This window comes from Diceros bicornis, chromosome 35 (assembly GCF_020826845.1).
Source record: "Diceros bicornis minor isolate mBicDic1 chromosome 35, mDicBic1.mat.cur, whole genome shotgun sequence".
In the NCBI taxonomy this organism is placed as follows: domain Eukaryota; kingdom Metazoa; phylum Chordata; class Mammalia; order Perissodactyla; family Rhinocerotidae; genus Diceros; species Diceros bicornis.
Window position 1 is genome coordinate 28,437,810 of NC_080774.1, and position 11,027 is coordinate 28,448,836.

At 48.5% G+C, this 11,027-nt stretch overlaps 1 protein-coding gene across 1 annotated transcript in view; it reads right to left on the reverse strand.

Annotated features, from left to right (window-relative positions):
- Positions 1–10,822, reverse strand: part of LOC131398390 (glutathione S-transferase theta-2B-like) — a 46,804-nt gene extending 35,982 nt beyond the window's left edge. The window contains exon 1 of the mRNA XM_058531892.1: positions 10,492–10,822. The gene's annotated coding sequence lies outside the window, so the exon portion shown is untranslated. The remainder of the gene's footprint in view (positions 1–10,491) is intronic.
- Positions 10,823–11,027: the final 205 nt, after the last annotated feature.

The window sequence follows — 11,027 nt, forward strand, 5'->3', positions numbered from 1 at the left end:
CTGCAGGGAGAAGATGGGAGACAGCGGGGGAGAGACGGCCAAGCAGGAAGAAGACCCTCCAGTCACAGAGAGGCAGGACGGTCAGGAAAGGGGCTCTGACAACCCTGGGGGGTATCGTCTTCATTCAGGCCCCTGGGGGTCCAGGGAGGTCTCTGTTCCTTTGTGCCCAGGCCTGGGCCTTTGCAGAGAAACCTCCACAACGCAAGGTCAGAAGATAGAGGCGTCCAGGAATCCCAGACCTCGTGTACGCGCTCCTGTCTGAAAGGAAACGCCATCACCAGCTCACACAGCCCCAGTGAGGGGTCCCGCCAGGGCAGAGGAGGAGGGGTGCGGCCACATCCCACAGCTGGCTGCCCCAGAGGTCAGCGAAGACGGTGAGCGAGGAGGGCCCTGGGGCTCCCTCTGCAGCCTCCGTGCTTTCCCAGAGGAAGACCCAGCCTGGAAAGGACGCAGAGGCAACAAGAGGGCAGACACGAACCCAGAGGAACTGCTCACCCACATCTGACAGTTTCAGGCCCCGAAAACAAAAGATTCCTCTCCTGCCACACAGGCAAGGGGACCCTCTGAGGCTGCCACCACCCTCAGATGTGGGTTTCCGAGTCACCGTGGAAAACCTAGACTCGGAGGAGGAGGCAGCACTCTGGACCGTCAACAGTGCATGGCAGGGTGACACTGAGGCCATCTGGGACTGTGGGACCACAGAGCCTTCCTTTCCTGTCCCCGTGCCTGCTGCAGGGACTGCCCTTCCACAGCTGTCCCTCCAGCCCCCAGCATGGCTCCACAGCAGGAGAAACGGAGGAAGATCCAAGATCCCCTGGCCTCCTCCCCAGTATCAGGCAGGGCTGACCCGTCACCTAGGCCCCCAAACCCCTCCCTCCCTGCAGCTCCCAGCACCTCCAGAGTGGAGTCCCCCTCCCCCATGGGAACAGACCCTCCTGTCTCCCCCTCACAGTGCCCCCCTCCCACCACCGATTCTAGTGCCCCTCCCTCCACCAGCCTGCCAATCACTTCTGCTGTCAGTTCCAGCCCCTCAACCAGCACATCTGCAGGCCTGGCTCCCCACCCAGCTTCTGACACTGAGATCACCCCCATGGACACCACTCCACTTCTGCAGCCTCTCCTCTTGGGGTCTCCCCCTGGCTCTGGTGGGAGCATTCTCCCATCTGCCCAGGCCCTTCCGATGTCCCCCAGTGACAGCATGGTCTCAGTCACCGCCAGCCTGTCTGCACTGAGGCTCTTCGGCCCCACCCCAACTCTCAACCTTCTCGTGAACCTTGGAGCCACTGCCCAGCCCACATCTGGGGCCCCTTCTGGGCAGCAGCATGGAGCCACCACCTCACACAGCCCTCTCCAGGATGGAACACTGGCAGCTCCAGCCCCAGCCTGGGCCCCAACCTCTGCTCCAGGCTGGCTAGCCTTGGGCAGGACCACACGGGGAGCTGTTGGCAGTTGACTACCCACACCTTCTACCTGGGGCACCCATACCAGCACCTGGCCAGCCTTTGCTGCCACCCCAGCTGTGGTCCCCTCTGGCACCGCCCATGTCTCTGGCTTGGAGCTGCGACCTACATGCCCAGCGCCCTGACCAATGCTGTGACCAATGCTGGGCCCAGCACCAGGCAGCAACAATCAACATCTGGCAGCACAAGCCGAGCGCCCTTCAGGCTGTGGGTCTTGGTAGCACATACGGGCTTTGGGAGCAGGAAGGCTGTCTCAGATCTGATCTCTGCCTTCGCAGCACTCAGCATCACAACACAGACGGGTGGGGCCCTGAGCGCCACACACAGTTATGGGGGAGCTCGGGCCTGAACACCTGGGCCCCCCTCCCCAGAGCGCCCCCATGGTGACTACAGGACCCAGCATTAGGAAGAACCCTGGGTTTGGAGGCACTTCTGCCCCTTCCTTAAGTCTCATCCCCAGGGGCCCGCCCAGGAAGAGACGCCTTACTTCCAGCTGAGGCCCCAGCACCACCGCCAGCAAGGTGCCTTTAGGGGCGTGTCCGTCCCCACCTCCACTCCGAGCAGCCCCGCCTCTGCCAGGCACAGCAGGAGCAGCCTTGCCGTTTGGGCCCCTTGATCCCCTATTCCAGCGTCAGAGTCCTCAGGACAGTAGACGGGGCACTTGGCCAGTTTCCTTCCAGTCCTGGAGCAGTGGGGACATCCCCTGCCAGCTACAGTTGACTGTTCCCCTCTCCCTGTCTTCCTCCCAGAACCCTCGTGTCTTTCCCATAACTTAGAATAAAACCTTGTTCCAGTTCCTTCGCATACGTCTCCTGTGTCTGTCTCTGGAGGTCAGTGTGGAAGAGCCCTGACCATGTGAGTGGTGGTGACACAGGAGGCCAGACCTAACTGTTCACAGGTTCCTGCAGCCCAGCTAATGGCTGTGGAGAGAACACAACCTGACGGCTACAAGGACTGACACTTAAATATGAAAGGCATGCTCTGAGTTGAAACGATGCAGCCCAGGATAAAAGGGGCCCAGGGGAGGGACAGGCAGGGAGACTCATCCTTCGTGGTGGAATTGCTGCTTCTCCCCCACCCCCAACCTGGAGCGGGCTGGTCATCCCTAGTGGACACCAGGAGTCCACACTCTACAGGTTTAGTCTTTTCTAATGGAGCAGTTTATTTTTGAACTATTTGCTTTTATTTATTTATTTATTTATTTATTTGTGAGGAAGATCAGCCCTGAGCTCACATCCATGCCAATCCTGCTCTTTTTGCTGAGGAAGACTGGCCCTGGGCTAACATCTATGCCCATCTTCCTCCACCTTATGTGGGATGCCGCCACAGCATGGCCTGACAAGTGGTGCGTCGGTGCGAGCCCGGGATCTGAACCCAGGCCGCCAGCAGCGAAGCGCATGCACTTAACCGCTACACCACGGGGCCGGCCCGAACTATTTGCTTTTAAACTCCCAGGTAAATGACCTACACACACATCTCACCTGGAGAGTCTGGGCCTGGTATCCAAGCTTCTGGGCCTGAACAAACAGGAGCTTTAATCCTCGGATGGGACACAGCCCCGAGCAATTTGTGACATCTTGCTTTAAAAAAGCAGAAGGACTCCCTGAAGACATCTCTTCCCCTTTCCAAAATAGGGATGAAAGGGAAGGATTTGCAGAGGAAACAAGAAAACATTAGTTAATTTTAATTGCAAAGATTAAAAGAGTTCCAGTTTGTAGTCCAATATGTATGGAGCTTAGAGATCATCACTCCTGTTGTCACAACAAGAGAAAAGCTGAACAAACCAAAATTCAACAATTCTTCTTAAACACATCAGAGAAAGAGGTCACAGGACAAACTCTCACCACCAGCAGTGGAGAGCCAGGTACACACAGAGTCACAGCGTGAGGGAGCAGGGGCCTCTGCGGGAGCCGGGATCTGGGGAGCAAAACTGAAATGTAAGGGGTGAACTTTTTGAGGCTCAGTGTGGACCAGCGGAGAGTTAATATCCCCAGGGGACCAGACTTATGGGGGCCTCCACACTTGCATGAGCTTTCCCTCCAGCAGCCCCACCACAGTCTCGGGGTGAAGATCAAAGAAAACTCCTTCACGCTTCCAGCAGGGAGAGAAGAAAAGCAACCATTCTGAAACACACCCAGCGCAGCCTGTTGTCCACAAGAAAGCCTTCCCTCCAGGGAAACGGTTTTACCAGAGCCACCACCTTGGCTTCTACCAGAGCTTCACTGGCCTGGGGGAAAAGGAATACCCTAACCTAGTCCCTCTAGCTTTCCATGGGGAGGAAGGGAAATACCCAACTCCAGCTCCCTCCAGCATTCTCTCACCTAACGGGAAAAAAAATCCGAGAAGCACTTGTAAAGGTCAAATCCCAGAGACACAGGCTCCAGAGAAGCCTGAGATTAATCAGAGGACTACAGAGCACTCCCCCTTCCCCTCCTCCTTCCCACTGCATTAACAGGGCTCCTGGATCAAAACGGGATTTCAACGGAAAGAGCTTCAAGTCTCAGATCCGACTGAAGAAGCAGTATCAAGGGAAACGTGAAGGGAACAGGGAGGACAAAACAAACAACAAAAACCCTGCAAAGTACAAAGGGCCCAGAGGAAAGCAGAGCTTCTGACACCTGGTCTCAAGCAGTGAACACGGCTCAACTCCTGAACATCAACACTCACACTAAAGGCCTGTTCAGCTCAGGTGTTCACACCCAAGACGTCATGTCCAGCTTTCAACCAAAACTTACAAGGCACGCTAAAAGGCAAAGAAACACAGCTTGAAGAGACAGAGCAGGCGTCAGAAGCACACTGGGATACGACAGAGATTCTGGAATTATGAGACTGGGAGTTTAAAACAGGAACAGTGAATATGCTAAGGGCTCCACTGGAAAAGTGGACAACATGCAGAAGGAGGGCCAGTACAAAGAAAGAGATGGGAATTCTGAGAAAGAATCTGGAGGAAACGGTGGCATATGAAACACTGTAACAGAAGTGGAGGGTGCTCTGGGTAAGCTGATGAACAGAGGGGACATGGCCCAGCAAAGAATCCGGGAGCTTGAAGAAATGCCAACAGAAACCTCCCAAACCAAAACACAAGAGGAAAAAGGCTGAAGACCGTAGGAAGAATATCCAGGAATAGTGGGACAACTACAACAGGTGTAACATCTGTGTACAGGGAACACAAGAGGGAGGGAGACAAAGGAAGGAGTGAAGGAAGGAAGGAAGGAAGGAATATTTGAAATAGTAATGGATGAAAACTTTTATTTCACATACATGAAACCACAGATCCAGGAATCTCAGAGAACACCAAGGAGGATAAATACCAAGTGGTCAACAGCTTTGTAAATCATATCCAACCTTCAGAAAAACAAAGACAAAGAGAAAATCTTGAAAGAAGGCAGAAGGAAGGAAATCTTAACCGGAAACAAACTAGCATAAGAATTATATCAAATTTCTCTTCAGAAACCATGCAGGCAAGAAGAGAGTGGAGTGAAATATTTAAAGTGTTGAAAGAAAAAACCCCACCAACATAGAATTTTTACCCATCAAATCTCTCCCTCAAAATGATGAGAAATAAAGACTTTCTAAGATAAATAAAAACTGAATTTATCTCCAGCTGACCTGGCTTATAAGAGATGTTAAAAGAAGTTCTCCAGGGGTGGCCCGGTAGCATAATGGTTAAGTTTGCGTGCTCCACTGTGGCGGCCCGGGGTTCACAGGTTCTGATCCTGGGCACAGACCTATGCACCACTTATCAAGCCATGCTGTGGCAGGTGTCCCACATACAAAATAGAGGAAGATGGGCATGGATGTTAGCCCAGGGCCAATCCTCCTCAGCAAAAAGAGGAGGATTGGCATGACAGATGTTAGGCCAGGGCTAATCTTCCTCACACACACAAAAAAAAGTTCTTCAGAGAAGGAAAATGATGTAGGTCGGACACAGATCTAATAAAAGAAGGAAGAGTGTAGAGAAGGGATAAATGAAGGTAAAATAAACAGTGTTCAGTTTTTATTTTTCCTATTCTTAAGTCATCTAACAGATTCATTTTGTCCAAAATAATAATTGTAAAAATGCCTTTGGTGACAATAGTTCATGGATAAGAGAAACGTAGGAGAGCCATTTTATAAGCGATGGGAGGGAGGAACTGGGGAGACTCTGTTACAAGGGACCTGCACTAACCACGAAGAAACACAGTGTCATTTCAAAGTGAACTGAGGGTAGCTGTAAATTTATATTGTAAGCTCTAGGAAACCCACTTAAAAACTTTAAAAGAAGTATAATTTATACGCTAAAAGAAAAAATGGAATCATATAAAATGCTCAATAAAAACCAGAGAAAGCAAAAAATAATTTAAAAAGTAGAAGAAAGAAAAAAGAAAGAATAAGGACAATGGACAGAAAACAGTTGCAAATATGGTGGATATTAATCCAACTATATCAATCATCACTTTAAACAGGAATGGTCTAAATACAGCCATTAAGAGACAGAGACCGGCAGAACGGATTCAAAAAATAAGACCCAACCATATGCTGTCTACAAGAAACCCACTTTGATTATAATGACACAGAGAGGTTAGAAGTAAAGGGGCAGAACAAGATAAGCCAGGCTAACATACATCCAAAGAAAGCTAGAGGAGCTGTATTAATGTCAGACAAAGCCAACTTCAGAACAAGGAAAATTCTCAGGGACCAAGAGAGGCATTCCATAATGTTAAAGGGGTCAATTCTCCAAGAGGACGTAACAGTCCTCAACATACATGCATCTAACGACAGAACACCCAAATATGTGAGGAAAAACTGATAAAACTGCAAGGAGAAATAGACAAATCCACTATCATAGCAGACAGACACAGAAATAGACAAATCCACCACTACAGCAGAAAACACTGCTCTCTCAGGAACTGATAGATGCAGCAGGAGAAAACCAGTAAAGACGATCTGAACGGTTCACCATCAACTGGATCTGATTAACGTTTATAAAACACTGCATCAAACAAAGAATACACAGTTGTCAAAAGCTCACATGAAACATTCACCAGATAGACCACATCCCAGCTAAAAAAATCCCACACCTCAGCAAATTCAAAACAACAGAAATCATATGAGGTATGTTCTCAGACCAAAAAGGACTTTAAAGTAGGAAACAAAAGCAGAAAGACAGCTGGAAAATCCCAAAATATTTGCAGATTAAACAACACACGGATTAAAAAAAGAAGTCTCAAGATCAATTTCAAATGTTTTCCACTAAATGAAAATGAATATACAACTAATCAAAATGTGTGGAATGCAGCGAAAGCAGTACCCAGAGGGAAATTTATAGCATTGAATGCACACATTAGAAAAAAGAAAAATCTGAAACAATAAGCTAGAGGAAGAAGAAGAAAGTAAGCCTAAAGCAAACAGAAGAAAGGAAATAATAAAAATAACAGCAGAAAATAAGGACACTGAAAATGGGAAATCAATAGAGAAATCAATAAAAACAAAACTAGTTCTTTCAAAAGATCAAAAGTAGGGATGAACCTCTAGCCAGACTAACTGAAAAAAAAAGAGAGAGAAACACAAATTAGTAATATCAGAAATGAGTGAGGGGCTATGATTACTGATCCCATGAACATTAAAAGGATAATAAATATTTGAACAGGGAAATGATATCTTCCCTGATGAGTTCTGCTGAATCTATAACAAATCTTGAAATGAACCAGTTCAAATCTTCCCCAAACCCTTTCATGTTTGGCTTTTAATTTATGTAACCAAAATATTGATGAGGATATGATTTAATGTCTGAATGATTTCCAGTTAGTAAGACTCTATTGTGCATAAATTAGACATCACTAAAATGTAAAACTTGGGATTCAATGGACAGCATTAAAAATGTGAAAAGATAACCCACAATATAGAGAAAAATTTGCAACTCACATATCTGATAAGGAACATATCTAGAATATATAAAGGACTGTGACAACGCAGTTATAAAAATACAATTAATCCAATTTAAAAATGGGTCAACAAGCTGAATAGACATTTGTCCAAAGAAGATATACAAATGGCCACTGAGCACATGAAAAGATGTCAACATCATTAGCCATCAGAGAAATACCAATCAAAACCCCAGCGAGATATCATTTCACACCCATAGGATGGCTATATCAGAAAGACAGATGGTAAGTGTTGGTGAGAACATGGGGAAACTGGAACCCTCACACACTGCTGGCAGGAATGTAAATGGTGCAGTCACTTTGGAAAAATGTCTTGCAGGTATTCAAATAGTGAAACAGAGAGTTACCATGTGACCCAGCAATTCCACTCCTAGGTATACACCCAGAAGAAATGAAAGCAGATGTCCACCCAAAATCTTGTACAGGAATGTTCACAGTAGCAATATTCATAATAGTCGAAAAGTGGATACAACTCAAATGTCCCTCAACTGCGGAAAGGAGAAATATCCTGTGCTACAGCCACACAATGGATATTATTTGGCAATCAAAAAGAAATGAAAGGCTGACCCATGCCACAACGTGGATGGACCTTGAAACCATTGTGCTGAGTGAAAGAAGGCAGACACAGAAGGTCACACATTGTATGATTCCACTGATATGGAATGTTCAAAATGGGCCAATCCATAGAAACAGAAAGTGAATTTGTGTTTGCCTAGTAGGGGTTAGGGGAAATGGGACCGTCTCCTAATGAGGAAGGTGTTTCTCTTGGAGGGATGATGGAAAGCTTCCAGAATCGACTGTGGTGATGTTGCACAATTCTGTAAATATACTAAGAAACACTGAATTGCACACCTTTGAGTGTGACTTGTATGTGAACTACATCTCACTAAAGCTGTGATGATGATTAAAAGACTGCATTGTGCATTGTCAACATAGAAAGTAACCCCCAGAAGGGAGCACAGAATCTTGTTCACTCTCTTTAAAGGATATGAACTAGGGCAATGAAAACCCAGAGGAATTCCATTAGCTAACGTGCCAGGTACCAGGACATCCTGAAATATTCATGAGGATTTCCATGTTCTAATTTGAAGAAAAAGGCATCTAAGGTTTAAAAAAACACATTCACAAGTGTCAAAAAGAATCATCATCACTCAGGGGGTGGGGAACGCAGGGAAGTCATCAAATGGGAAAGAAGTCTAAGAGTTTGGGTCACATGGATCTGCAGTCTGAATATGAAAGTGGACCCACATTTATTACTGCTCCACCCCAAAGATGACCTCAGAAGTCAAACTGCCCAATGAACATCTCTTTCTAAAGCATCAGTTTGAAGAACTGATTCTTCCAGATTCCTAGTTTTAAAACCAAAAACTCCTGAAGATTCCATTTCATAGGCCTTGGAGTGACTTTCCTCCTCGTGGCTGGAGTGGATTCCAGAAGTGACAGATGCCTTAAGGATACAATTGAAAAGAATCAACAGTGTTTGTAAAAGGCTATGTGTTGATCCTGAATCTAATCCTAAATTCTGTATCAGAAAATAGACATAAATGTGGATCAACACAACCAGCAGGCAAAGTAGCAAAGGATCATGAAATTCAATAGTTCTGTAGTGATATTCCAGGACATGTGCCTATTAAAATGCATCAGACTTTAATGTACTTTTCACGAGTGATCAAAAACAAAGACATTCGGATTTGTCACAAAGGTGTGTTCCTGTTCTCGACACCGATCTTTGCCCCTTTCAGTTCACGTGACCATCACCAACCACAGTACACTCCCCTGGGCGCACAATGCTCACCTGGGCCAAGGTGCCTGAGGTGCTGGAGCCACAGAAGTCCCGGCTGCTTAGCCAGGTGACACCTCCAACCTCCGCCTCCTCCACTTCTGTCCTGGGCAGGTCAGGAGGACCCCAACTGCACCCTAGCGTAGGGGCTCTCAGGTGACTGTCATGACCTCGTCAAGGTTTTCATGACATAGGGGGCCTAGGGTCACCAAGTATGAATATACAAAGAAGATATGCTCTATACACATTGTGATTGTATCAAGGAACACTCTTGACACTAAAAAGGAAGGATGTTGTTTCCAGAATAAAGGACAGACCTTCCCATGAAACAGCATTTGCCAAGCTTCCCCTGACACGAGCGTGTACATAATATATAAATCACACTCACCCACAGCTTTCTGAGGGCTTTCCTCCTCTCTAGACAGAGATGATGAGAAACCTGCCTCCCAGGGGTGTGGTAGAATTAAGCACAGGGACAGTGTTGGATCCAGTCCCAGCACAGAGTAAGAGGGAAGAAGTGTCAGCCACCTGATTCTCACACACACGTCTCCTCCTGCCCCTGATCTGCTCACTGCCCTCTGCCAGGGGAGACTATCACGGGCCAGCCTGGAGCAGAGCCTTGCCGCGGGAACCAGACCTTGGAGAGGCCCGGGTGGGGATGCCAGGTCACGAGGCAGGGGCCCCATGGCTTCATTTGTACAACGCAGCTCGGGTCCATCCTACACACCCACCTGAGCGCTGACCCACTTTATACCAAGCACACGCTGGGCGGCCACGGTGGGAACAAAACAGCTCCTGCCCCCCAGGAACTTCAACCCAGTGAAAGGAGAATAAATGACGTCCTCAGATAACCAGTGATCACTGATCTAGTACTTCCTATAGAGGTTAAATAGAAATATAAAGAAGCATGTCATCAGAAAATAGTCGACAGAAACTGGAAAAAACCATAAAAATGAAATCCTCTAGCTACATGAGCATGAGGGAATGATTTGCTTGTGGAAATCTGGCAGGATGCTCGTGACCTGTGAAGGCTGCTGGCTGAGGGTGCAGTAGAGACAGCGGAACAGAACCACTCTGGGAGGGAACCAAGCACACTGGGGACACTCCACCGATAGCGGGGGCTGTCATTACCGGTCCCCAAATGACCTGATGTAGAACCTGACCCTCCGCCAACATTTCCCCCGAGGGGTCATTTTATTCATGGACCCATGTGAGCACCGCGTGCTTCGAGTTCTGGAACAGCAGGACATCAACTGGCCACACATATCAGGACCAGGCCTTGGTCCTGCTACCCTGCAGGTGCCCCGGTGCCCACTAGCGAGTCTACCTTCATCTGCCTGAAGCCCATGGTGACGGCAGCAGCAGAGGTGAAACCTTTAATGGCTGACGGGGCAGGAGATGAAGGCCAGCAGGAACCCTGGCCGCCCAGGAGGAAATACCGAGGTGGCCACAGCTCTGCCCCGTCCCAGAGGACACAGGTGGACATGGGCCGGGAGAGGGCGTGTGGGTGGGATTGGGGCTAAGGTGGTGGGTGACACATCCTGTCTGGAGAGCAGGAAAGGGAGGATAGGCTCTGAGGCCCTGGGCACTCCTCCAAGTGTCCTGGCCTCTAAGCAGAATAGGGTAGGGCTGAGGGGGCACATCCCGCCCAACACACACACACACACACAGGGACAGCCCTTGGAAGGCAAAGAAGGAAACGCTGGGGGCAGGCGCATCCCCAGCAGGCAGGTGCCTCGGGTCCCCAGGAAGAGCAGAACCGCAGCCCCCATCACAGCAGGAAGGCCCGAGAGTCTTACCCAAGCACAGGAGCCCATGGCTAACTGCATGCAGCCCCACAGGAAGGCCAGCAGCACAGCACAG